We start from the raw sequence: 24,714 nt of genomic DNA on the forward strand, positions 1-24,714 counted from the left end.
AGGTTTGCATTTGCGTGAAATTACTCTTCTGGATTTTACACATTTCTTCTCATTCCAATAGCATCTGAAGATAGAACCTGCAGTAATAGCCCTCTCACTTGCTCTCTTAGAGACCATTTCTCTTCACTTGCCTGATCCCACAACATCCCTGAAGACATTAGAACACTTGCTCATGTGAGAACCAATTTGGGTTTACTGTGGAGGGTAAGCAAGAGTTGTGCCAGGCCCAGGCTAACCACGCCCAAATGCCAAGTTAACAAACAACATGGCTTGCAATTTGGCAGGTGGCCCCAACTCATTCCCTGTACCAGGATTCCTGTCTGTTACTCTACAATAAACATATATGTAGCTGTCTTTAACGCAGCGCAGCAGTGGTAAACATGGCTAGTCCACAGCATAAGGCAACAGCTCTCTGCAGACCACTCCCAGTGCATGGCCCAAAGTATGGGAACCACTGTACAAGCCAATGGTTACAAAGGGCTCTGAGGAGGTAATTGCTATGTCATTGCTAAGTATTATCATTATTATTTTGCTAGCTAGCAAAACCCAAAATATAATGATATGATATACAATACATCATACCATACCGGAAGACATTCTTGTCCTTGGTTTTGGTTACAGTTTTGTGGAATCAGAAATGGAGGGGAGCCATATCTGAATGGTCTACAATCCTCACTTTGCAGAAGAGGAATTGCACCACAGAAACAAAGCCTAGATTTTCAAACTAGATTAGGTATCTCAATATTTGCTGGTTTCCAGTGGGTGGTAAGAGCTTACATATCTCTGAAAGTTGAGCGATGGGTTATTGAGTAACACACAGAAAGCTACTAGGACGTCTTCGAATAGTTCCCAGCTTTCCTAAATTCAGACTGAATTATCTAAGCAGTGGGATATGTTCACTGTTCCAAGCTTCTGATCTTTTGAACTCATCTTAGTAAGATTTTGTTTGCAAGCAATAAGGACAAGGAACACACTAGTTTTAAAGGTTGACTAATGATTTTACTATAATCACAGAGCTGCATGCCCTAATGCTATAAGGAATACATAAAAAAAAGTTATGATGTGATGAAATTGTTAATGTTGGCTCTGCGGTGATTATGCAGGGCAGTATCAGAAATGCTAGTTAAATGTTGTTTGCATACTGCACTTCTCCCTTAAGCACTAACCTCTAATGATATATCACAAGACAGCAAGTCAGCATACAGATGTCTGATAATTTTGTGGGTTGTGCATGGCCTAGGTGAAAGTGTGTCCAATCCCATGCAGGCAATACAGATCCTTGCAAATACAGTCCAAATCTATTTGCAGATAAGGGCAGGAGCAGTCGGTACCAGTTCAGGTTTTTATGGTTATTTAAATACCCAACAATCTGTAATCCCAGTCCTGCAGATACCCTTACATGAATGGATTCCAGTTATACCAACTCATTCTCAAAGGACACTCTCCAGCAACACATCCTGTGTGGCTTTGCAAAGGGAGACACATATCTTCACCCTTTTTAACAAGCTGGGAAACCAATGACTAGTACAAAATGAAAAGCCGGTAGTCCAGACAGGAATAAATCCCAGGCAACGTGATGTGTTCTTCCCTAGTGAATTGAGGGAGCTTTGAGAACCCTACAGAAGTGGAGTTGGCTTCTGCCTTCAAACCCACCATAAAACTCCTTGCACCTGTAATTCCTTCTGTACAACATATGGCTCATTTATGTCACCTGGAATTGCATTTCAGTCAACAGCTGTGAATGTATTTTACCTATTTTTTTCAATATCTGACTATCGAAGAAAACAATATTTACAGTTACAGAGACCTGTAGTGGAGAGACCTGAGTTATGCCTTCCCTTACTCTCAGGCCCTGATTCTTCCCACATACGTTTAAACTCATACATGAGGAGTCACAAGCATTTTATTAGAGCATTTCATACTTCCAGCTAATAAATGAGGAGTATCATTCTTATAACTCTGCCTACAATAGCATTCAAGTATTTCTGAACTGACTTAGAAAGTTAGGGGTACAAGATCTACTGGAATTTGGAAGCTGTGCTCATTAATGCTTTTCTGCCATTTATGTGTAAAAAAAGTCACCTATGATTGAGTATAAGGTGGAATAGCATGAATCATTTATTAGAATTAAGGTTGGTTTGGGTGAGTAGGGAATAGGAGATTTGTTTTGTCAAAGAGGTACTAAATAGTGACTTCTGAAAACCACATTCCCCTCTCCTGACCCACCGCAATGTTATTAGGATTACTTCCAATTCTCATTGTTATGTCTGAAAGCTCAGTCTGCCTAAAAAAAATCCATTTAGTCTTGGCTATGGTTTTCAATGGGAGCTGGGTGGCTCAGACTCCAGGGAGATTCTAAGCTCTTATTAAATTACTTAAATAGTAATCGTTTTTAGGACTTGGAAACATGAGCTCTGACCCATTTCCCATGAAACTGGGAAGAGTCAGCTTTGTCTCGAACTTTTGAAGTGCCATCTAGACATCTCATGTCTCTTCTCTGCCCAGTACTGCCGATTCAATTTTTTGGTCATGGGCAGCCTTCCACATCTGGCTGCACCTGTATTAGGTACATGGGTCAACTCATCCCACTCACAGCTGTCAGTTCACTCCACTTCTCATCCAGCCCTCCCCATACCACATATCCCTAGCTGGAGGTTACTGCTACATCTAATCTATGTCAAAAAGGGTGACCTTCTCAAGGAAAATGAAGAGTTCAGATTTAAGAGATGTACATAGCTGTTTTTTTGCAAGCCCCTGCAGAAAAAAGACACAGGACATTTACAGTGATGTTGTCAGCACAACTGTGGAGTAATAGACTGGAGGCAGCAATTTTCTGACCTGCACAAAATCAGCTGCAGGTCATCTTTCCTTTGATAATTCACTAGCCTGGTTGTCTGTGTATCTCGTATGTATATAGTTTACATATATGTAGTTTCCATATACATATGGGTATCTTATATCTTGTTTCTTATATGTATAAAAATTATATAAAAGATATATATGTGTGTGTGCACACACATCTACATATATATAAAAATATGTATATTATTGTTTTTCAGTACACCAGTTAGGAAAGCTAGCCACAACAGAATTGTCTTTGCTTGATGAAAGGGAAGAAAAAAAAATTTTAAGACCTCAAAATTGTCAGGTAGAATGGAAAATATTTTTAGAAGACAATGCAAGTGTAAGCCCCCAAATAAAAGGGTTGTCAGGAAAAATTACCTTTGAGCCAATGTAAGAGAAAGTAAAACAAAGGCCCTAAAGACTCAGGAATAATAGGGGTACAAATAGAACTGACAAGCTAACTGTTGTTTTATAAACCTCTGAATAATTCAAAGGTTAAACTGTTAAAAAACTCTTTCCACATACTCTTACAAAAGATACAGAACTGAACCTGGTTCACAAAGTAATGTGAATATTGTCAGCTATAGGGAGTATTTTAGGTGAACAAAGATGCAGATGAACAAATGCTGCAGTCAGATTCACTATCTTCTCTGTAGGCTGGAGCTATCTATCTAATGCATGGGGCTTTACAACAGAGCCGGCTTACAGTGAGCTTTGGAAGAAGGGTAGCCCATGTTTTAAGCTCATGCCTGAAGGGGTCTGTTGCAAAAGGTGGGGAAGTTCCTCTGGGCTCCTACCCAGCTGAACGCTGCATACGTCTCTCCACAGGCAGCTGAGCTTCAGTTTCAGCGGGCACTGAGGAATTGGTCTGGTAGCAGGGAAAAACTTGGCCATGTTGGCAAAGAAATGAAGAGCACGTCTTATTGTGGTGTGCTCCCTTCTCCTCACAGACAGGCTGCAGAGAGTTTGCCAAGCATCCTTACTGGCATGCTAACCTGACCAGCATGCTCAAGCCTGCAAGATCCTGTGTGCTCTGGAGGGAGTGTTTAAACCTCTCCCTGCACAGACTACGAGTCTGGCCAAGGTGATGCTAGCCTATCCCCAGTTTAATTTTTTTTTTTTTTTTTTTTTTTTTTTTTTTTTTTTTTTTTTTTTTTTTTTTTGTGTTGTGAAGCCTTTCCTGAGGGGCCACACAGAAGCTCCAAAGGGGTACAGAAATACTAAGGGAATCTCCTGGAGGGACAAGCACCAGACAGAGCCAGTTAGGCCCAGCAGCTGATGTCTATCCCCATGGATCCCTGAGCTGCAGAAATTACTCTTCCAGAATTTCGGGCTTCTTCCATGCTAAAGCAAATGGGGAAAAAAACAGTCGTTGAAACTCCTCCATGCCTGTGGGAGAATACAATGGAAGAGTACAAGGGGAGACTACAAGGTTTGGTATTCATCTTTAGTCTGAGGAGTTGTATCCTTATCTGAAACTTTTCTGAAGGCTCTAACCCTTTCGTGTCTGCACAACTAGTTGGAAAGTTCATCACCTGTTTTTCCATGAAAGTCACATTTCTTTTTTCTCTCAGGCCTGCAGACAACATGATGTTTCCTCACAAAACTCTTCCCTTGCATGTGTCGAATGCCTCCAAACCACAATAGCCACTATGTGTTTGGGGCAAAATTGTTAGGGGTGGTGGATGGAAAATCTCCAATTTTCAACCTGAATTATCTCTCTATCAAACCCAAACTTCCCACATCCTTCATCCATCCAGCTATTTGCTAAACTCAACTTGCCTACATCAATGCCCAGTTCATCCACATTATTGTTATTTTCTGTTTGTTTTTTTTTCCAGTCTGGTTTAGATTCTCCCCTTCTCTTAACCATACAAGCAGACTCTTTTTCCCTTATGTTTTTGTTGGCAAGTGGTTTGGAAACCCTACACACCCACCCGCTTCTGAGAAAGCCTCCAGGATAGGCTGTCATTGCCACTGGTATTTAACTGTCAGTGGCAAGTACTACGGCAATACCTGAGGGACAGTAAATACTTAATTTGACATAAAACTTTACTCCATGAGGTGCTTGAAATCCGTGCCCCTGTTAAATGCCTGTTTGTGCTCTGGTAGATGAAGGCCCTGCAGAATTCAATATTTTCCTTGGAGTCAGATTTAGGAGGGATATCTGGCTCATAGGCTGATCCAGGCTTGTTTTCCAAAGTTAACTTCATGTCTTTTGGCATATATTATTTAAAAAATCACTAGTCTGAGAGAAAGAGAGCCTGAGAATGATTAAATACTTTAAATAAAAGAAGACAAATAGTGTGAGAAACTGCCATTAGCCTAAATGTTGCTACCCATTACATTTCATGTTAGATGATTAAATTAATGAACTTGTCTGCAGCTAGTCCCATACAGAAAATGTCATGTGTTTCATTATTTATTTGCTCATTGGTGTGGTTTCTTTGTTTTGATTTTTTGTTTTGTTTAATTTTCTTCTGTACCCCTAGCCCACTAAAGGCAAAACATGATGTTCAAAAGGCCGTTTATATTAAAAAACAACAACAAAGCAACAGACCAAAACCACAGTCCTGTGTTCATCTATAGCTAACAGTTAACAATAGATAAACAAGGTCTAATAAAATAAAAACCTACATGGCCACTTGCCCAAAACACAGAACAAGCCAGATTTGGAAGTTTGGAAAAGCTGAGGTTTTTATTCTCCTGAGCACACCTCTGCAGCTTATATAGTCACTAAGGAAGGGAAATCACAGGCCATGTTATGTAAAGGTTGTCCCACAGGATTCCTGAATTGGTGAGGCAAAAGCAGTACTGATTACCAAGCATACAAAAGAGTAACTATATATTTCTGCTAAATGTATTCATTCTTAAGCTAAAAAATATTTTCAGAAGTGGCTAAGTGATATCTTAATTGCAAATAGGCAGTCTGTTAAAATAAATCAAAGTTGAAATCTACAAAGACTGAAATCTCTAGGCCAATCTCAATCTCTTCAGTCTGGGTTTGGTTTTTTTGTTTGTTTGTTTTGCAGGATACATTATATTTTGATAATAGAAGCCTGGGAGTTGGCCTACACAAAGTCTGAATACTTATTTAACTAAATATGTCTAGAGTTTGTATGAGAAAGGTGGATCAAATAAATATTGTGTATCTATTATTGTTTCTACTATTGTCAAATAATTTCCATTAGAAATACTATTCTCATATAAAAGCTTCTTTTTTCCACAATCATTTGGATACTGTTGAAGTGGAGGGTTCTTGTCACATTCTTCAGTGCCAGTACTTGCTTTGCAATGTGCAAGAGATGCGAGTACAGAGAAGTTGTTTGTTGTTGAAGATTCAAGACAGATTGCAAACATCATTCTTTATTTGCTTGATAACAGTTAATTGTCTCCACAGGTATCAAAATAATTAAAATATATTATATTTTAATAGCTATGGGTATACAGAATTGATATTGAGTTGCAAACCTACACATCTCAGTCTTTAATACTGAACCTAAACTGCATCACTTCTAACACAGAAAACTAGGTCAAGACAGTCACAGAGATGCACATCCATAAGAGAGAACAGCTTAACTTGTCTCCACCGACATAATTAAACCAGTTCTGAAACTGTGCGTAAGGATGGTTGCTACTGTATTAGGAAATATATGGTCTATTCTCACTGCTCCTGACTTGCTCTTGCTACTTACATTGACTTGCTATTCGGATTTGGACTTCATAGTTTAGTCTTTCTGTTTCATAGAAAAAGTACTCAACTCTCTGAAATGATTTTAAATTGCTATAGGAATGAGGTTGCATTAGGACAATATATGTAGTCCACATTATAAAATCATCTCTTAGTAACAGCCTAGCCAAATGTCCTGAGACTATTGTCAATTTTTCTTATTCCTACACAGGGGTGTTCAGAGAGAGCAAAGTGTTTCTTAGCCCTGCTTATCTCAGCAATTCTATTTCAATGCTACCTTGAAACAAAACAAAGGTGGCTATAAGCCCAGGGATACACAAAGCCAGACTCAGAACAGTGAACAGTGGGTCAGAGACCAGATAATAATAAATGCAGGAGAAAAGGAAGAGGGTTTAACATCTAGTGCTAGGCATACAAACATTTGTCTCTGCAATGTGAACCACTGGGACACATGCTCATGTCACCTCCATCCACAGTTTCCTGTTACTGATGTATTTACAGAGTGGTTTCTGAATGATACAAAACACCACAGATATTAGAGAGGAAAGAAGAAAAAGGTCATGCCCTGCCCTTTCCCATCAGATGATTCTTCCACTAGCTTTTTATGGAGGTACTGCTTTTCTGTTAATTCACCTATTTTTTCATGTATAGATGTCAAGGAATAGATTTTTGCAGACAACATGCTGAACTGATTGAAAAGTGATACTGTGTAATGCAGAGACTGTATTTAAAACTGGAAGCTCTAGGCTGTATATGAGGGAGAAATACCTTGTGTGCAAGTTTTGGAACAAAAGTAACCTCAGTCTGACCTTGTGCCCCAAGACTTCACTTGAACGCATAAAAATAACAGTCAAAAAGACCACTGCCTTCTTTTGCAGTGGCACCAGAACTCTTTAGGGAAATGTAATGAAATAATGTAATTGTACTATAAGATTGGAATATATTGTGCTGGAAATCTATCAGGTGAAACCAGGTAGGAAAAATCTGGGATAAAGAGAGAGTGAGGCATATCTTATGCCCTATTCAGTGCACCATGACAAAAAGCAACATTCAGAGACCAATATGGTTAGCCTAAGATTATTAATCTCTAAGAAAAGATACCATTTATGGAAATAAGAGGGTGGTAAACATGCTTTGGACAAAACCCACTAATTTTGAGTCTCTTGAATTCAAGAGCAAAACTCTCATTGTCTTCCATGGACTTGTATTTCATACCAAGCACTCTTTAAAGTCTCCTAATGTGCAAAACACTTGAGCATACAAAGAATGCTGAACTAACACCTGTCTTTTAGCATTACAAAACTTACAGTCTTGCTGAAAATGGAAAGTAGTTAAAATAAGAGGAAATGTCAAGTAATTTGGGGGAGGGACTGGTTAGAAGCAAATAAGTAGAAGGGAGGGCAAAGTTAGTTATGATTTATGAGAATACAGTAAGTATATAAGCAGAAGAAAAGTGACTGGCAATACACAAAGTCTTCACTGGGAACAGAAGTGCCAAGTGTATGTTCAAGTGAACTGTAATGAAAGTATTTGAAGTCAGCACCTAAGGTATCTAGTGTTCATGATTTAAAACCAGTTTATCTGTGGTGCTTCTTTCATTAAGTCAGATTAGAAAAATACCAGAGTGACTTTTCTCAGGCGGCTCCAGCAGAAGCAAGTTTTCTTATATAAGCAGTTACTCAGGCTCCAGATTAGAAGGTGAGGTGGGTGGTGGAAATTGTTTTGAGCCACATAAAAAATTGTGGCAATGTCTACCAGATTTAAAAGTGGAGTGGATTTATGACATCTGCAGGAATCCAAATGCAATCAGATCTTTTGAGTTCTTTGTCTTCGTGTGTTTCTTTAACAGCCCATAAATACTAGGATGTATATGTGGATCCTCTGTGGAAGACAGGCTTGGAGATGAGGAGAAGGAGTGAAATGAATGCACCTGAGTAATTCACAATAATCTTTGGGCTAGAGAGCTGGCTGTGATGGAGATGCACTGTTCTGAAACCAATGGGTAATTCTGCTGCTCAACCAGAGTCAAGTTGGCTAAAAGAGCCAGACCTATTTTGTGTAAAGCCACAGTGGTGGCTTGTTTTCCTTAATTCTAGATGAAATTTCCCAAGGAAATTTCACTGATGTGGACAAGTTCCCAAAGCACAAATGTCACATATTATAATATCTTTTGGAAAGTTAAGACTGGGCAAAGAAAGGGAGAACAAAGATGAGACACTCCTATTTGTCCTAAATGTGTCCAAGGGTGGCTTTTGGGGTTTTTTTGTTTGATATGGGGGTGGTTGTTTTGTTTTGTTTCGGGTTTTAGTTTGGGGGTTTTTGTTTGTTTCGTTTGTTTTCTTTTTTTCCAGGGGAGGCATCATGAAATGCAATATCCTAACTATTCAGAAAAGACCAACTATAATTCAAGTGGCAAGTAAAGAGAGCAGGTGTTGGGATGAACTAAGCACTTCTGCCTTTACTGAATTTTTTCTGTCAACACCACTGATGGTTCAACTCCTCTGATAGGAGCTCTGTAATAGATATGATGATAGGTTACACCATGTGCAACATTATCTTGGTATGCTCGGAGGAAACAAGAATAGAGAAGTTCCAGTCCCAGCTGGTGCTGTATCTACACTAGCACTACAGTGGTAACACTATGAGAGGAAAGTAAAAGAATTAGTGGCATCAAAAGCCCTTTGTCTACATAAAACCTTGGAGACTTCTGCAATGATGATGTTTAGATGTGGTTCTGGAGGCAAACACCAATGTCAGTTCTGGAACTGGATCATATACCAAAAGCGGTATAAGCGGTAAGTTGCAGAAACTAGAGACAGAGTGGAGTCAGGTATGTTTGTTTACAGGGGTCAAAAAAAGGGAGGGGGGGGAAGGAAAGAAAAAAATCTCTGCAATCCCCCCAAATTAAACTCTAACAGTATGAAAGATTAAAGAAAAAAAGAAAAATATTATGGAATAGCAGAAAAAGACATTAAAAGGAAATATGAAAGGAGATTTGCTCCATTCCCCTTGCCTAGGTGAGAATCACCCATGCAAATGTTACAAGAATAACAAGACTCCTCTTCTTGTAGTTTGAAAGACCCACATAAACAAAAGAGAGAAATTACTAACTGATTATTCGTTAAAAAAACCAGTTCAGCTGACTCATTAAGTACTGTTGAGATGTTGAAATCCAGGGAAAACTCTTTAAAAGCCTTTTACATAATGTAAATATTTCAAGTGGGCTTCAAATAGTGACTTCCCAGATCTTTCATGCACAAGTCTGGACAGCTATAGTCTTGTAGCCTCTAAGCCTGCCTGTTTTGCAATGGGCATCCTTGTCACTGCCAGGCACAGCAGGTCACAGGAGGTGACCTTCCTTGCCCCTTGGACAGTTCAAGCTAGAAATCCCTAGGGCAGCATCATGAAATTTTGAACTGTGCAGTGGAGCAGAGTCTCCGGGCCACAGGAAGAAAATGCTGCCACTGTGGTATATTATAACTGTCTGGGTCTCGTATGCTCCTCTGGTACCACATGAATTACTAAAATCTGAATTTCAGGCCTCTGAGAATATATTTTTCAAACCCTGTTTTCTCCCTTGGGGTCTATATGTACCAACACTGCAAAAAAGGTATGTGTGTGGATTTTTTACACTGTTTTAGGATTCTGTTTCAAGCATCCTCACTCCCAGGACTTTATAGGCTGCTTTTGCCATGAATTTTCTGTTCCCCTTTAGAAACAATCATTGAACAACCCAGGTTCCAAGGAAACTCAAAAAATCATCTGGTTCAACCTTTAAACAACATTTCCTACTCCTCCCTTTACTATTCCCTGATATTTATCTGCCATTTTGCAAGTCGTTAAACGATTATGCAAATCCTAAAAACCCCTAAAACAAATTCTGAAGGCTTTGTGGTATTTTAAACAGGTATTGGAAAAATTTGTGGTAACATGACTTCTTGTACCACTGTGCAAAAGACAGTGACGATTCCAGCTATACTGATTGCCACAGAAAAACTGACAAAAAGCTTTCAAGTCCTCCAGCTCCAGTTGGCAGTCTGTTAGCACAGCAGTCAGTAGAAGAACAGTTTCCAGCAAGTGCCAGCATCTTTGCTACTACAGAACAGTAGCTTGCTTACCAGCTCTCGAAAATACTTGGCTTTATAAACAACGGCTTCACTAAATACCTATAATCTCTCTATCTGAGTGTGGAGTTTGGGCAGAGATTCATCTTCGCACACAAACTGTGTCATCTCACATCAAAGGTCAGAGCCCTACATCACACAGCAGAGGGCTTCATTTGGAGAAAGTCCTTCCCATTGTATCACGCCCTGGCTAGGGTCACCTGGCTATGAAGTGGTCAAGTGGAAGCTTCTTTGTTAATCTCTCCAGACCCTATTCCTGTCTGAGCTTCTACCAGACCTCCTACAGGCAGTTAATAATCAAGCTGGTGCTTGATTTCCTTGATTACACTCTTCCAATGAAGCACACAAGAAAGTCTTTACTTGCTGCCTAAGGAAAAACAGTGTTAGGAGAACTTCTGTGTTAACATAGGATTTTATGATCTGTTACCCTGGTCAGGACTATATCCGAATATATTCTAAGTTCAGCCTAAAGCCCAAACATGACTCAGCAGATGCACAAAAATTTACTTAGATTTAGTTGAACTGAGGTAATTGTCCATACAAACTTGCTTCCAAGATAATATATTTCATAGTATTTTTAATGTTTCTGATGCAGAGAGGGCCTGATTTAGGCTCAATGGAAATCAAGTTTAAACTGGAGCAGGACAGGAGATCCACAGACAGTGAGACCATAAACCAGCAAAAGGCCATGTTTTCTGACTGGACTTACATGCTTTCAACAGTAAAATCTTATCTTCTGGAAAAGTCACCCAGGATTCATGTGAATACTACAGAAATAGAGAATGTTCTACTTTCAAGGGTTGTACTGGGACTGAACACTCCATCAAAACATGTGTCTTTTTTCTCCACGTCAGTGTCCTAAAGATCTGTGATCTTAGCCCTCCATGTCCTTATCCACCTCCTAGGACTCCACCCACTCTGCAACAGCCCAGGATCCCATTTCAGCCCCCAGGACATCAGCCACTGCCCCAACAGCTCTGAAGCAGGACCAGACTCCAGTTCCCCTCCTTTCTGCCCTGCCTGGACATGGGTCCTTCAGAGCTAGGTGCACCTGCAGGCCCACATCCCGACCCAGCCACAGACTGTCCATGTCCCCGGGGATGTTCTGGGTGCCCAGGACAGAGGCTGCCCCAGTGCCTCTGGCTGCCAGGCCCTGCCCCGACAGATCCACCCTGGGCAGACCTCCCAGCCCTGCAGTGCCCTGCGACTAGCAGATTCAAGCGGGTAGTACTGGGCATTTTTTCCCCAGGAAGATACCTCATGCTAGTTAAAATGCTCCCCTGTCTTCTGTTTGATTATCTGAGCACATTGTACTCTTTATCTTTCCTCCTTGCAAGGTAATTTGACAAGCATTCAGCTCAAACTCTTTTCTGCCTCTTCTCTGGTTCTGAAAAGCCTTTTTGAAATTGTCAATGGCTAAGCTCATCCCTGCTTTCCTACAAACTGTATCCATGTCAGAAACAGAGATAATATTACCTCTTTGCTCATCTTCACAGCTAAGAAGCCAAAGGTCTTTTTGGAAACAGCTTCACCCAGAGGCTCATATTTGCCTGTTAGGCCAATGTTACAAATGCCGACCCTTGACATTCATGTATACTAGAGTAACGTGGTTTGAGAGCCATATTGTTACTTATAAAAGGTACGCTTTGCTGTGAAGACAAGGTCTGGACCTTCATTTTCAAGTCCCTTTTATTCTGATGATGTCTTTGTTAACTTTAATGGTGATCGCCTGAGGCTCCTAGACCTGGCAAACACAACCAGCTTTTCATCTTCATTAAATTGAGCTGAGATTGCTCACTGACTTTTCCATTGTTTATCAGCCCTAGTAAATATTTGTGGATGTCCCTATTCGTGAATTATTTCATATTTGCAAAGGAGTCTTTTCAAAAAAAGAGGGGAAAAAACCAGGGGGAAATATCTGGAATGCCAACAGTAGCAGCAGTCAGCGCAGTGAATGCAAGACAACTGTAAAGGTCTCTGTGGTGGGTCCGTTGTATCTTCCTATCCCATTAACATAGTCTTTTCTCTATCAAGGACAACACTGCCAATTTTAAAAAGCCTTTACCTTGCAGCTCTATTTGCAAACAGGGATGCTTGAGGTATATACTTCTTGAACAGTTTACAGTAGCCAAGAAACAGACAGACAACCCCAGCTGTAGTAGATATTGTTTAAAGGTTCAGAGCCATTTTTTTCTTGGTCCTAACCTTCCCATCATGTAAAGGAGAGCTGAGCTGTTTCAAGAACATGCTGGTTTTTAGTATGGAGATCCCTGAGTATGCCATTCATAGTCTCCTGGTCTCTGATGGAGATTTGGAAGCACTAATACTGTCTTTAGTGAGGAAGTATCCAAAGAGTCCTTCAAGTCTATGCTCATTTTCAGGGCCTTTTAGCTGCAAAAGTTTTAAACTGTAGATGGAAAGGGAGAAAAAAAGTGTTACTCAAAGCTTTGATGTTCAGTTTGGGCCAAAAATTCATGGTAAACATTGATGGTGTTGTTGGGAAGTGTCATCCTGATGCATTATTTTTTTATGTTCCCTTTGCTTTCTGGCCAGATTAGGACTTCCAGGGCATAAAGTGGCATACATTATAGAGGATCCATCTCTCATGCTGCAGTCCTCATGTTGGCCAGAGAAGACCAAAGTACCTGAACCACACACCTACGTGACAACAACTCCAAATCTGATCTTGCTGGATTCTTTTTTTTTTTTTTTAATAGAAGATTCATTCTTCTATGTAAAACATGTTTTTGCTTCATCAGGTCTAGATCACCTTTTTTTTTTTTTTTTCCACAAAATTAGTTCAACATTTTAAGCTGTTCTCCACACTTTGCAAAATCCATTATGCTTATGTTTATTATTTTCTGGCAGATACAGCTAAACTTTGGGTAAATTTTCCCCATTCCCTTTTGTCTGTGAAAATTTATGTGCACTTTCCTTCAGTTTTGATTTTGTTTTCATTCTGCATTCCTACCTGTAAGATGCCTCTAATGGGGAGTCTTACAAGAGGTTATAAAACTAAATTAGTCATGCCAGTCATTTTAAATCTTGGATAGTTAAATTACTACTACTAAAATTTGTTTTAGTTCATTTTAATAAACATTAATCTCACTTATGGAAAACTAAAACAAACAGAATGAGCTGGAAAATTCTTTCAAGAGGCAAGAATACAAAACATTATTACATTTTTCCTCTTAATCTGTCATTCAACAAAACCCCCACGATATGGGGGGGTTACAGTGGTCCCCACTGTGAGCATTAGGACACCACTGATAACAACTGCTTGGTAGTTCAAGTGGTTTTTTAGATTCATGCTACAGATTGATAGATCTCACATTCTTCCCTCTCATACTGTTCAAGTTGGATTCAGCATATATTTACTAGGTTAAAGTGCTGTTTTCAGTTTGCTTTTACTGAACAAAAAGAAAAAATCGGAGATCTGTATAAAAAACCCAAAAAAAGTACTTAAAGGACATTACAAGATTCAATCCCAGTGCACTTAGAATTAATTACTAAGATGTCTTGACCATGGGACCAAACCATGTTCTTCTGTGCATACATGCACTTCGTACATGGTTTTACAGGACAACACACATATTTCTTCTTGGAAATCTGGTTTTCTCTAGTGCACAGACAACAGGACAGAAGAGAACATTAAAAATATGTATGTATATCTAAATACTTTTTCTGTAATATATAATTATTTATACTTTAAATCAATGCTCTGGGACTCAGAGGAATTGTGTTATCTTTCTGGCAATCTCACAAATGTCCTGTTCAGCAAGGCTACAACAATGCCAGCATTTGAGGATGTCAAGACAACAGGTTGCATATCAATCTCAACAACAGCATTTCCTGTTTTCTGCAATCTGTACATGGTACTAATGCTTGACATTTTTGTATAATTTCAGGGAAAGTGGGAGAGAGAAAGGGATACTGAGAGAGAAATTTGGCAACAAGTATGCAAATTCAAGTTCAAAATCCAGAAGGTAAAAATGAGAAGCCCCAAGTCCCGCTGCAGATCAGAATGGGAATAAAACATATGTGTCTTAGTCATTTTGTCCCTTTTCTGTTTACTAAACAAATCCAAGCCTCACCTCTAGCTTCATAGTCTGACTACTTGGGAATATAAATTATTGTCACAGCTTATGTTGACTTAATATATTTTGGTTGCTCATGATGAAAGAGATCCTTTTAAAGAAGCCTAGATAATATTGCTCTTGTTCATTATGTTCTCCTCCAGCCTCTTTGCCAAGATGATAATAGTTGTAATAGAACAGTTGTCAATCTGAGTTTTTCATTACTTCCCTTGAGATAGCTGTCAATGCAAACAGTCAAAATCATGTAGCAGAAACTGCATTGTGGTTCATCAAGAGACTCCAAGTTACCAAGCGTGTGGTTCTCATTTGTAAGGACTGAGAAGGAACAGTGTTCTCATAATAGCTCCAAACAAATTTACCAAAACCGAAGAGTTCCATGAGAGGAAATGTCTGCAGGAATTCTTTTTTTCTTCTTAAGCCAAAAGTGGTAGAAAAAGATGCATTCATTTGTCAGCCTCAGTATCCGCCAAGATGCAGAGGAAGGTCACCTGTATGACCTCAATTAACTGAAGCACAACTGAAAATGGGAGCATTTGCGTCAGTGAATCATTATAATTTGAATGCATATACTGATTGAAAGTGAGGTGTATTTAAAGGTTGAGAAATCCTAAAGCTTTATTTAAGGTCAATATTTTCTAGGCTGCTGCCACATACATACATATACATAACTGTACTTACCTATTTGCCTTACTTACAGTTGTGAAACTACTTACAACCTCCCCGGTGTCTAGACATGGTGATACAATCATAACAAAGTTTACCATTCCAGTAAGATTGATTGTTTCTATTTGTCTTTACCAGTTATACACAGAACATCAGCCGTAATTCTGAAACCTTCACAATGTTACTGTTTACTATAAACGTAAATTCTATTAAAATAACTGTGCTACAGCGTATAATACATACAAGTTTTATGTGCCTGATCCTTTTATAGAATAACACACAAATATACATAGTCTGAGTTAAAAGGATTTTATTGGCCAGTTTCAACATCTGAAAGATTCAGGTCCCAGGCCTAACTTATCTTTGGTTTCCCCCTAAGTTAGAAGACTTGAAAAGCAGAAATGATCTGACAAAACAAGAAGGCAGAGAAGTTTATATCATAGGTAATTTATCCATAATTGAAAAAAAAAAAATCACTGACTACAGAGTCTCTTAAGGAAGTTTGTCTAAATAAGAGGAAGTGTAGATTAAGACAGAAATCATGGGAATTAGGCCTAGGACATGGTACTGTCTTAACCTTATGGCACTGGGGTGTGTGAAAGAGATGGTCTTGCTAGACATGATATTGCAATTTTCTTTTAGCAAAAGACAGAATCAGGGAAACCTATTTTTAGCAGATGGGAAAACTGGTTTTCTTTTGTGAAGTTCCTAAAATCGTAAACAAAACATAGTTCCCAAAAGCCTTCCTGAATGTGCTGAGGCTGAACGTGCTCCTGCACAACAGGTTGCCTACATCAGACTTGTAGAGGTTTACAGGGAATTGGGCACAGAAAAGAGAGAGCAAGGCAGCTGGTGTGAATTAGAGCAGATCTGTAGGTACTCTGCCTGCGCTGTGTTTGAATTAACTAAAGCAAAACTCTAACCACTACAGAACAGCTGCTCAAGAAATAAATTACTTGGAAAATGAGAAAGTCCAGAATTTCACCCTTTAGATAGATTTTTTGATCATTCAGGTAATTTTGTTGTTCAGGAATCTTGTTAACTGTAATGAACTATGGACAAACTATGATGCTAATTAAAACATGGTTTTACTATTTAATTTTCTCTCAGAGTCTCAATGTGATGAACCGTCATGACTTTATTATGTTTCTGACACTCCAGGAGACAGTATAAATGCAGTTCTCCCAATGGCACAGATGGATGGGCACAGAACTCCTAGGAGAAACCTTGGGAGAGAACGAAGTACATATAACTAATCACAGTAATGATAAAAAAACAACCCTCCGCATAGGTTCCACTGGGAGGTTGAATAGGATGGGGTGGGAGTGGCATCAGGGATTTCTGCCAGATGTGGAAAACAGAGAGAGGACAATGCTGGCTCGCTGCAGGATGCCTGTTTTCCTCCTACCAGTTTTGAATGCCTGCCAGGATAAGAGTATACTCAAGAATATCTCTCCCTCGAGTGCCTGTGTTCCTCACAAGTATGAAATATATGCAGGATGGCTTGGATACAGCTTCAAAATGTGAAGCAGAACTACTCAAAAAGCTTGAGTGTAATCTTTCTGCTAGTAAAGAGGATTTTGTCCAACAGTTATAACAAAGTTTTTTCTAGTTATTTCATTTTGAGCTTTGTAGCAGAAAGGCAAAATACTTTCGGAGTCTCAAGGACTTCAAAAGGTAAACTTTTTAAAAAAATTTCTTGCCCAGTAAAACGCTTCAGGTATTTTTCCCCCATATTTTACATTATTCCTTCTTTCTTTTGTTCCAACAGTTAAAATAGCAAAAGGGAAAATAATTCAGTTTCTAGTCAGAATGACTTTTTACATCACCTCCATTTCAAAAAATCCTCAGATTAGAAAATAATACTCCATTTTACTATTTGTAACATTTCAAGCAGAGAAAAACAACTCCCTAAGAAGGCCATGCTCTGACTAGAACAAGAGGAGCCAGATTGTCTGGCTCTTCCTAATATGCAGAGAATCCCTCATAGGCTATCAGTGCTGTTGTACCATTGCCTTGAAGAAGGGACTAGGAAAGTGACTGCAGCATTCTCTCTCTTACACACTCCTGCTGCCCATGGTGCAGAGTTAAGTTATGCATCTTCAAAGAGAAAAGGTTCAGACAGAGGGACCATAAATCTATCTGAAATTGTTCTCGTGGTGGTAGATTATTAGCTAACTGGCACACCGGTGGGTTTGGCTTTGTTTAACAGCTTAGCATTCTACAAAAAAAATAAATCAAGCTTTTCATTTAGACACTAACTTTGTGCCTTCAAGTTTCAATATTTTCGTCCAAGACTTTTAGAATGTACCCATTATTTTTTACAGATCATATAATCAGATAATACTAATAACAATACCACCTAATTGGCTTTTCTTTTGGCTAGAGGATATTTCTCTAGTCTGAATGATTATAATAAAATATAGTATGTGTTGTTTGTTACACAAGAAAGGGATTGAAGAACCTTAATACTACAATGGGGTTTTATTCCTGCTTAGGTATGAAATTATTTATTCTGACACAAGTTTGTGTCAGTTCGGTGGAGTTCGGTGTTATCCAAATTAAACTAAATCTGCCATAACTTCAGCAGAACAGTGTTAGTGAGTGACTAGCTTTTCTCCTTTGAGAGCAAACATGGAGCAATATTTCTCTCATTTCTTCTCAAAGTCTGGATTTAACTCCCTGTGGATCTGTTTTCCTTGGTTATTGAATCAATCTTGAGTCTGACTGTACTGAAAAATGCCAAGTTTTGTGTTATATGTGAATCATAGGTCTTGGATTAAACTGGATCTGTGTTCCTCACATAAGCATACTCTATCTCCACAACGTCATAACAGTTCTTGGCAGATTAGTACGAGGGCCGCTCTGAAAGTAATGCCTCCTATTTTATTGTGTTGGCCCACAATGTCAGCGGCAGATGTTGGTGGTCTGGCAGTAGAGGTTGAACCTTCCCACCAGTATTCCATTAAATCTTGTTGCTGTGCAACAGACGGCAGCAGAGGGGCAGCCTGACAACATGGTGTCTGACACGGCAGTGCGTATGATACGAAGGGGTATAATTGAATTCCTGCATGCAGAAAAAAATTGCACCCGTTGAGATTCATCGATGCTGCTGAACATTTACAGAGACCAAGCAGTGGGTGTCAGCACAGTGAGGCAGTGTGTGGCACATTCCAACAGTGGCAACAGTGATGGCGGGTCACCTCCGCTGGGGTAGATTTTTAACACGAGCGCAGCACGTGTTCATCACTGGGGCAAATGCACAGCCCATGGTAACGATTGTGTTGAAAAATAGTGGTTTGTAGCTGAGAATTTGCTCTATCAAATAGTGTTGTTGTTCCCTTTGTATCTGTGGTAGTTTCCATGTAGTTTCCAAATGAACAGGAGGCATTGCTTTTGGAGTATGTAAATTTTTGGACTTATGTAATAAAAAAAATGACACTGCATGAATCCCTTCTAAACATGTTTTAGGAGAAGATACTGTAGTTAAGAGCAAATGCGCAACAGGAAAATATTACCATCTGCATAATTCCAGCACAGGGAGCATCTTTTCTTTCAGAAACTTCTATGCTCTTCAAAGCACAACTGCAAAGAAACTCCTGAGCAGTTAATTTATTGTATTACAAAAAAATTTTCTTAGCAGATTACAAACAGAACAGCAACAGAAGAAATAGGGCAACTGTTCATCACAAGATATGGAAAGAAATTTTAGAGATCTTGGACAGAATAATTTTGTTGATCATCCTTCTGACCCAATAGAAGAAAGCTAGCATGAAATTTCTCGAAGCCTATTTTGTCTGGGAAAGAATAATTGTACTGTGTTCTCCATAGGCTGGTTATGGTTTCAAATTAATTTTCGGGAGTGTACTGCTCCCTAAGCAAATCTTTTACAGGAATTAAGCAAACCACATACAATATCTATTAATTAGAATTTGTCTGAGAACGAAGCTCATATTTTCTAGCTCCACTTAATTATTGAAATGTAATAAACACAGGCAGGTGGCAAGGAAGTTAAAGTAGGCAAAAGAAAGCCAAGCTACCATTTCATGATGTTAGACATACTCTTTGGACAAATTCCATGCCTACTTATTCTTCGCTGCTGTAGAGAATGAAGCTATTCTTTTCACCAAAATCTGCTGAGGTGCTGCAGGGCTTAACTTGTTTTAAAATGCATTCAAATTTTCTGATGTTATTGCAGAATGGCATGTATTAAATGTAGTTTGGAAGTGCACATAAATACATACTCTCATGTTACATGCACTTAACTTTCTTAGCTTAGCAGATTCCCTCACTCTGGTTTGACAAACATCTTGTCATCTACTAGGAAAGGTACTGTGGCAGAGATGTTCTGGAAATGCTGTTATAGTCTAAATACTCAACGATTTTTCAGGTCCATGGGATGATAGGAGAACTGTAATTTCCACTAGTCTAACAAGATGTGAGAAGAGATCTTTATCTAGAACTGTTTGCAGATTAACATACCAGAAGTAAACAAGGAAGCTGATGGTGAGGTGCTGTAGCTGAAACACAAAAATGCCACATCCAGGCAACACCCTGATAAATTCATTTCATAATTAACACAGGCAGGATTAGAAGCTAGATCTATCTACCTCTGAAACCAGTGATCATGTTCTCTGCTGAGCAAGTCAGTTCTGACAAGATTAAGGCACTTAACACAGAGGCTGATACTCAGTTCTCTACAGGGCCAGGTGGACGGGCAATGTTCAAGTCCTTATTAAACCCTTCTGGATTCTCATGAGATCAAAGTTAATTTACCTCCTTCGGGTCTGGAAATCCTTAAGCCTCAGAGAGACAATCATTCTGACTGTCCTGTGTATAACACAGCATAAATCTGTAGATGTGAAAATTAGATGTGAAATTCCATGAAAATTAGGAAAATCAGATATCTTATGCTACTTGTATAATTTTTCACAGAAGTAAAAATCATGGTATGACAGTAACAACATAATGCTGCTGTCTCTCCAATGAACTCCTGTGCCATGGTCCCTTGGCCCCACCGCTGCCATGGGTGGGGAAGGGGATATTCTGCCATCATCATCATGGCTTGGCTTCACGAACGAAGATCTGGGAAGGGCTTTTCCCACGCTCACTGCAAGCGATGAGTGCACCCTTCGGGCCTGTGCGGTGGATTTTTTAGGTGAGGCGCAGTGTGCGCGGAACTGGCTCAAAAAGTGTGCGCGGAACGGGCTCCACCCTTGACACCGGAGGTTCATCTGCCAGGGCCTAGCGAGCTTGGACAGTGACAGCGAAGTCCTCGGGTCATAGGTTTGGTTCGAGTATCCTTCTCTTAGATGATGGATGCCTTTACAAGGCTAAACAAGCTCCATCTGCCCGGGTTTGGACTCAGAGTTGTCCCTCTCCTAGGATGGCTGCCCGAAGGCTAGTGAGCCCATCCTGCCCGTGGACACACTTTGTCTGACCCTTCAGTTGAGACCTGTCTGGCTTGGGAGACCCCACCAGAGGTACACACCACCACCAGCAGAGCTCTCAACCTCACTAGGGCACGCAAGCTCCTTCCCCATGGCAAGGGGGTGCCGTGAGAGTCGCTGCTCTACCTCCGGACATCACAGACCCAGGCACGGGGCGGCCGGGGCCTGCCAAGAACAGGAGTCCTGGAGGTCAGATATTCTGTCAAATGACTAGATATAAGGATGTCCCTTCATATGATGTATATAGAAAGCACACATCTAGGACATACTCGTCTTTGGAGTTTTAACACTGAAAATACACATACTAGTGACAGTTTTTCTTTTTTAAAGGGTAAAAAGAGAGACAGAAAGGCTCCAAAATAACTCTGCAATAAGTGTGTAGATGTTGCATTGAGCAAAGCAAGGAAGGAATCTTTTACTAACCTAAACTGGTCATTGTATGTCAGATGATGGGGAAGAAAAACATAAGAACAGAAAAGAATCAGTTTAATTTTCATTTTTAATTGAAAGATAAGACATTGTATGTCAATATTGGATAGGAAAAATATGTAGCCACTTGAACAGTATATGTTTGCTCCCAGCCAAAGGCAAATAAAGAAATTTTTCTTTAGAACAATGTATTTCTTCTGGAGTTGCTAAGTAATCATTACAACGACCTCTGCAGTTCTGATGTTTTAAAATAAGAAGATCCTAAGCAGCTTGAACACAGGCTGAATTCTGAAGAACTGGTGTGCTACTGTCCCCCTACAGCACTAACAACAGCAAGCTCAGATATAGTATACAAGCCAGATCTCATTTATTAGTCCCATTTGGGAAATCATGCTTAATAAATTAAACAGTAATATAACCTACAACAGACTTCTGTTTTCATTTTACATGATAAAAATCCTTTGTGAGCTAGTGATAACGTATTTTATAGACACTGGGACAGCAGCAGGGGGACAGATGCTTCATCTGGAGGAAAGCTTTAAAAGATGCTATTATCAGCACTCGACCGCTAGCTGAGCTTTGATATTTTGCTATAAAATCAATCAGTGAATGTGCGTTATGCTTTGAGACTAATAATTCATATTTGCAGTGCTAGGCACCACAAGAGGAGACCTGATTTTTTTTAACAGTACTCAATCACCCCTTTTGTAGAAATTGATAATTTGAAACATTTTGTTCCTTCCTATGAATTGTTAGCTACGTCTCCTAAGCAACTGTGATGTGTTTATGTGTATTTCTAATAAATTTTGAACTCCTCAATTTAGTGATGGAGGGGTGAGGATCTTCAAGGTATTGTTTCCACAAGTCTCTTTAAAGTTGTATCTTATTAGATACAACACAATTCAATCACACATATCAAGCCATGAGAAATCAGACCCTATCCAACTGGCTCATTGAAATACTAAATTTTTTTATAAGCCTCCTTCCAGTACTTACCAGGTTTTATGTCTATCTATATAATTAGCTTCATGAAACTTGTTTGAACTTCTCCATCCAGTGGCAGGACCTCTTACTGGGAAATGCATAAACAAGTTAACATAAGATGTGGGATGAGATTCCCAGCTAGACACACATAGGCGAGTCCCGATGTTGGATTTCGACTGTGCATGTCCGCAAGCCCTTCCCAGAGTGCCTCACCTAGCAAGTGCTTCGGTAAATTTCCATTTGATTTTGCTTAGTTGCAGTGGTGGGTAGCTCTCAGTAGTGTCCAGGGCAACTTTGACTGCCTACAGACAGGGAGCAAGGGAACAAGCAAAGACTTTTCAGCCAACTCCATCTCTCTTGGTCTGTTGGTCCCAGGCCAGTCTCTCAAAGCTTTCATACCAACAATTACGTCTCAGTGCACAAAGGCAGGTAAAATTAGAGGCAAACCTAAGATTTACAGTATCAGCTGAAACAAGAATGGCTAGTATTTATTTTTCCATCTTCTACTTTTTGGCTAACAAGAAAAAAAGTGACATTGGGTTTTGGTAATCACCAAATTGCACAAGATTGTGCAAACTTTAAAATTTTATTCACTTTAAAGAGAGGATGAAACAAATATTACATCTGAAGTAGCATGCCTGAAACTGAACACTGGGGCCAGTGTTTTCCTCTGGAAAGCAAATACCAGTAAAGTTTGGCAGATCCAAGTCCTACAAGTTAATCTCTCTTCTAATTAAAAGTTATGTTGAAGATTTCATTTTAAATGAGTGACATTAAAGGCACTTTACCTTTCTTCTTCTGTATTACACATCTATTTTGAAATTCACAAGTCATGAAAGCCAAGAAGAACATGATAATCCACAGTCTGACTTCCTGCCATAGGGATCTACACAGACCCTCGCTCAGTCCCTGCTTGTCCAGGCTCAGCATTCTGACTGAGTCAGTGAATATCTTCAGGGATACACCAAACTTGATTTAAGAAGTGAAACTGTATCCTCACAGAAGCATAAACTGCAACAACATGAAAAGTCTTCCCCACATCCTGCCAATATAATTACTACCTAAACATTTGGCTACGACAAACTTTCAACAAATATGAAGAAATACAGTGAAACCTGGTGATATTTACTTCACATCTCTGTGTTTGAGATCTGCGGTGTTGTTATTTGATGAAATAGTCTGTCTCTAGAGCTTTGAGTAATTCTTCATTTCATTACATTTGACCAGAGAAAGATTCCAAATGACATAAACACGCAGTAATCTGGGCAATCAGTAGAGCTACTCCAGATACCAAGACACGAATCAGTAAATTTACCAGGCTGCATTATCAGTTAATTTGCAAACTGGGAAAAATCAGATTTTCCAATGGACCTCATGGCAGAACTGATTATTTTCCATGGTGCAAGAATAAGCAGCAGCAGATGAAAATTAGTTGTAGTGGATTCATGAATAGTATTATATATACTACCATTATCCTCTGTCTACAGTGGTCAATAAACTGTGAACTGTATGTGCTCATGGTCCATGTACTGTTCCTAAGAAACCCGTGAAACAATCAAGAAATATCTACTGTCAGTATTTTGTATTGACTCAACCAGAAAAACCACCTCCTTTGAAAAAATTAGATTTACAAAGGAAATTTTGTAAATTAGGAGCTACTATTTTAGTAGTCTGTTGTCTTGTTCTGCCCATTAACAAATTAATAGGACAGTTGACCCCTGAAAGAGAAGACAAGCTGCAAAAAATGAAAGAGAAATTGATGTAGCTCTAACACAGAAACTTCAAAAATTCCTGCATAAAAAGTTTATGAAAAAGTAGCATTTGTCCTAAGAATGTTACAAGAAATTAAATTTCATTCACTATTTTTCCATATTTGAGTTACCAATCTGGTGAAATATATGGAATTGTTTACTATAAAGTCACAAATATATAACTTGCTTTCACACCTGCAGGCGCAGTACATTAGACTCCAATCTAGTGAATCCTCTGTGTAGTGTTGGAAGTGATGGGCTTAGTTGTACTATGTCCTATGCTTGGAGGCCCTAGTGACCATAGTATGTGAGAGCTTCTGTATGTCTGGAAAAGTAGATTATAGCTTCAAATTAGAGGGACAATAGTTTAGCACTGAGGGTGTCAGTCCATTGCCCAGAGCAATAGAATTGGCAGGTGTAACTTCTACACCTGCAAAGAAGATGGACTTTCACTGCAACATCTCTGCTTCATTTATCTTTTCCTTTGTGTTGCTTACACTCATAATCCTGTTTGAAATAATTTCTAGTATTTTGCACATCATCTCAGATTTCACCCCAGTTCATCAGCTGGAAAGTTACCTAGAATTTGCTGTGCTACGTCTCGTACTTTAGTTGTTCCCAGACCACAAAAGGCAAATATAATCAAACACCAACCTCCTGTGCGATGTGTGTGCTTGTCAG

The sequence above is a fragment of the Buceros rhinoceros genome, unplaced genomic scaffold (genome assembly GCF_000710305.1).
Source record: "Buceros rhinoceros silvestris isolate BGI_N320 unplaced genomic scaffold, ASM71030v1 scaffold4063, whole genome shotgun sequence".
Taxonomy (NCBI): Eukaryota; Metazoa; Chordata; class Aves; order Bucerotiformes; family Bucerotidae; genus Buceros; species Buceros rhinoceros.